The sequence below is a fragment of the Suncus etruscus genome, chromosome 3 (genome assembly GCF_024139225.1).
Source record: "Suncus etruscus isolate mSunEtr1 chromosome 3, mSunEtr1.pri.cur, whole genome shotgun sequence".
Taxonomy (NCBI): Eukaryota; Metazoa; Chordata; class Mammalia; order Eulipotyphla; family Soricidae; genus Suncus; species Suncus etruscus.
The window spans coordinates 39,012,598-39,016,816 of record NC_064850.1 but is presented as its reverse complement, the minus strand read 5'-3'; the positions used below and the strand labels follow the sequence as shown (position 1 = coordinate 39,016,816).

General features: G+C 43.5%; 1 non-coding gene across 1 annotated transcript; it reads left to right on the top strand.

The window, feature by feature from the left end:
* Positions 1–3,257: 3,257 nt before the first annotated feature.
* On the top strand, positions 3,258–3,364 carry LOC126005667 (U6 spliceosomal RNA). The gene has a single exon (XR_007494708.1). It is a non-coding gene; the product is annotated as a U6 spliceosomal RNA (small nuclear RNA).
* The last annotated feature ends 855 nt before the right edge of the window (positions 3,365–4,219 follow it).

Genomic DNA, 4,219 nt, shown 5'->3' with positions numbered 1-4,219 from the left:
CAGTGTTAATGAATTTCTGGTGTGGGTTGTTCTTTTGAATTCCTATACATGGAGCTTCAATAAAGAAAAGATTGCATTTACAATGAGTCCTTGTCTTCTTTTGAGAGTTATTGAAAGTTGGGAGCAGCCCCAAGTGCCTGTTACTGCTCATCATTGCTCTCCTGTGGGAGAGTGAAGCAGGCAGAGCATGGGAGCTAGAGGAAGCCCTTATGTTCTCAGTTTATTCAGGGTTCAGGGTGGGGGTGCTTGGGAGGTTCCTGGAACAGGATACGCAGTGTGCAGTGTGCAGGGACAATTCCAGGGAGACGATGAAGCGTCCTTGGGTGGACAGACATGAGCCCGGTGAGAAGAGTCCAGAGAAAATCAAAGCCAAGGCCCAATACTTGTAAAACTGTAGGAAGAGGCTCAGGATTTGGGCCCCACGGTGCTTTGAGGAAGGCCCTTTTAGGGGAGCCGCTTGGGTTCTCTGAGCCTTCTGGGAGAGCACCTTCTGGGTGCTCTCAGCTGTTTCTTGGCCTTCCTGCCCTCGCCCCTGCTCTGATGGAGCATTGGCCCCGTGCTGTGTAGTGGGCTCTGCTTTAGGGTGCTTCTCAAGGTGCCTGGGCACCAGCTCGGGGACCTCCGTGCTGCTCTTACTGTTCACCCTGTGTGACTTATCCCAGCCCAGTTTCCTTTCCTCTGCTTCTGGTATAGATTCAAGCATGGCAGGTTCCTGCAATCAGTGTTGTTTGTGTGGGTGACTAATTTCAGGGGCAGGAGGTAAAACCTCTAAAGTTTTAAGTGGGAGTAGGGAAACTAGTTTGTTTTTGTTTTTGTTTTTGGACCACACCTGGTAGTGCTCAGGGATTACTCCTGGCTCTGTCCTCAGAAATGGCTGTGTTCAAAGCAAATGCCCTAACCACTGTGTTACCGATCCGGCCCTGGGAAACAACTTTAAATATTGTACCGAGTGGTTCCACTTCTCTTTGTTCTTCAAACATACTTCACAGTACTTAGTCGTTATGTTTTGAACTTTGCCTTTTAAGACACTTTTTAAATTTATGGATCACAGGAGCAATAAAGGAAGACATTCCAGATTGTTCCCCACTTTTACCCGTAGTTGACATTTTGCCACATGCATTTCCTTTATTTCTCATTTTAACCCTCCTCCCACCCCCACCGAACTCTTTGAGGGCATGTTGTGGACATCGACCTTTTCATTACTAACGATTCAGGATCTATTTCCTTACATAAATGTGAGGTAACTGTTCAGTTCAAGATAATTTATTAACGTCACTCTGTGGTCTGAGTGTCTCTGAGGGCAGAAGGGGAACTTTTCTCTTGGTTAAGTAACCGGGGGTTGTTGGGTGGAAAAGGATGGGAGATTCGGTTAATTCTGCATGCACCAGTCATACAAACTAGTGAAAGCCCAAAGAATTCAGATTTAAGAATCTCTGCTCTGCTGTTATTAAGGGATAAAATGTTGAAATGTCCAAGAGAAAGGGGCTTGTGGTTCTCTGAGTGGTCCGTTGTGTGGTAGGTCCAGGAGGGGAAGTAGTGCCGATAAGATGATTTTAGTAAAGTGCATGTTAGGGGTCTCCTGGCAGTCATTTCTTCCTCTCCTGCCAGAGGGAGAGGCCTTGGCAAATTAATTAGTTAATTAATTAATCCCCTACAGTTGGGCAGACAGGCTGGCAGATTTGGTTTCCCATTGGTTTGCCTTTTTTTTTTTGTTTTTTGGGCCACACCCGTTTGACGCTCAGGGGTTACTCCTGGCTATGCGCTCAGAAATCGCTCCTGGCTTGGGGGGAACATATGGGACGCCTGGGGATCGAACGGTAGTCCATCCTATCCTAGCGCTTGCAAGGCAGACACCTTACCTCTAGCGCCACCTCTCCGGCCCCATCGTTTGCCATTTTTATTCCCCCTTTCCCTTAAAAGAGTCTTGGTTTTTCCCATTTTTCTTTTGGTCTTGAGGCCAGGGATGCTCAGAGTTTATTTATTATTGACTCTGTACCCAGAAATCACTCCTGGTAGGCTCGGGATCAAACCTGGGGCAGCTACATGAAAGGCAAGTTTCCTACCTGCTGTACTATTATTCCAGCCCCATACAGTTATTCTCCTGGGATCATTTTGTCTCAGGACTGAGCTCTCCTTAGTGTTGAAATGTTAGTATTAATTAAAATATTTACATTTTTTTCTCACTAAAAAGTATAGCATGCAGGACAGTGGGTAGGATGCTTTGCATGTGACTGATCCAGGTTCAGTCCCCTTCCCTTCCCCACATGTGGTTCTCCTAGCCCTGCCAGGAATGATCCCTAAGTACCAAACCAAACCAAAAGAGTGTAACATGAGGTACTGTGGTCCTTCTTGTCTTCACAGAAAGTCAAATATTGTCTAAAAGCAAAGTGGAATGTACCTGTCAACTGAGAAAACTGCTACCGCTTATGGTTGACAATATTATTAAGTCAAGTACAGAAACTTGGACTTGAACAGTGCAAGCTTTAGACTTGCATTGAAAGTGAACAGCATTGACCAGATTTGTCTTTCTTGAAATAAAATATGGGAGAGCCATAGAGATAGCTCATGGGTTAGGGCATGTGTCTTGCCTTCATCCTGCCAACCACAGTGCCATTCCCAGCACTGCATATGGTGCTATGAGCACACTCATAGGGTCACTCACTCGTGAGCCCAGAGCCAGGAATGACCCCTGAGCACCGCTGGGTGTCGCCCAATACCCTCTTTCCCCACTCTACTCCCTCCGCCCCCAAAAAAAACCCTGCAGGGGAAGTGTCATATTAGGTAACTAGAAGAGGAGTGTGGGTGTCCCACTGTTCTAATGTGTTGGAATGTTGTCTTTTGAAGAAGTATTTCAAATAAGCAGATCGTTGGCGTGCAGCCTAGAGGAACTTTTTTTTTTTTTAAATGGAGATTTTTGATGGATGGTATTTGTTAAAGTGGTATTTGACCTTCCTTCAACTTCAGTTTTGAATAAATCTAATTTTAGGCACAATTACATTGAAATGTAAACATAATATGTTTATGTTACAGATTTAGAGAAACCCAGAAATTTGTTTGGTTCCTAGAGCAGTGTATGGAAAAAAGAAGGTGAGTGAGTTTGTGGTTTGAGTTACAGAAGCGGGTGAATTTCTCCACATTGAATGGTTGGAGAAAGAAGTATTTGTTTTTTTCTTTTTTTCAGTCCTTAAAACAGAATCACCTAGCTCTAAATGATTGTCTTTGTACAATTTATTCTTAGGCTTAAAGTTTGTTTTCCAGTGCTCACTTCGGCAGCACATATACTAAAATTGGAATAATACAGAGAAGATTAGCATGGCCCCTGCGCAAGGATGACACACAAATTTGTGAAGCGTTCCATATTAAACATTAAAAAAAATGTTTGTTTTCCAGTTTAAAAAAGAATAAAGAGTTCAAAGGGTAGGGAATGGCATGATGGGGAAAGTGTTTGAGGAAAAGATTTTTTTTTTTTTTTTTTTTTTTTTTTTTTTTGGTTTTTGGGCCACACCCGGTAACGCTCAGGGGTTACTCCTGGCTATGCGCTCAGAAGTCGCTCCTGGCTTGGGGGACCATATGGGACGCCGGGGGATCGAACCGCGGTCCATCTCCTAGGCTAGCGCAGGTAAGGCAGGCACCTTACCTCCAGCGCCACCGCCCGGCCCCATGAGGAAAAGATTTTATTTAATTTGAAAACTATCTTCAGGGACCAGAGCCATAGCACAGCACATAGGGCATTTGCTTTGCATGCGGCCAACCCAGGTTCCATCACCGGCATTCTATATGGTCCCCTGAGTCTGCCAGGAGTAATTTCTGAATGTAGAGCCATGAGTAACCCCTGAGCAGCAAGCTGTGGCATGCCACAAAATAAAAAAGAAAAGAAAGAAAAAAATTATCTTCAATTTTGGGGAGCATTTTCTCTCCTTCCATTTCTCCCATCCTATCTGAATTCCCAAAAAATTCAAGGTTTATACTTGAGTGCACACTATGACCTCAACTCTAAATTTAAAAAAAATGTTTTCCTTATTGCATTAAATGTAGTAATACAGCATTTTTTGTTGATTATAAATAGTCAACATTTTTAATGGCTCAATTAAATTGCATCATGTAAAAATGAGCCGTGGTTTTACTACCAAGTCATTCCCTGATTTATGATTAAATATTTAGCTTTTGGGAAGCAGCATTATATTAGATATTTCTGCTATTATAAATGGTAGTGTAGAAT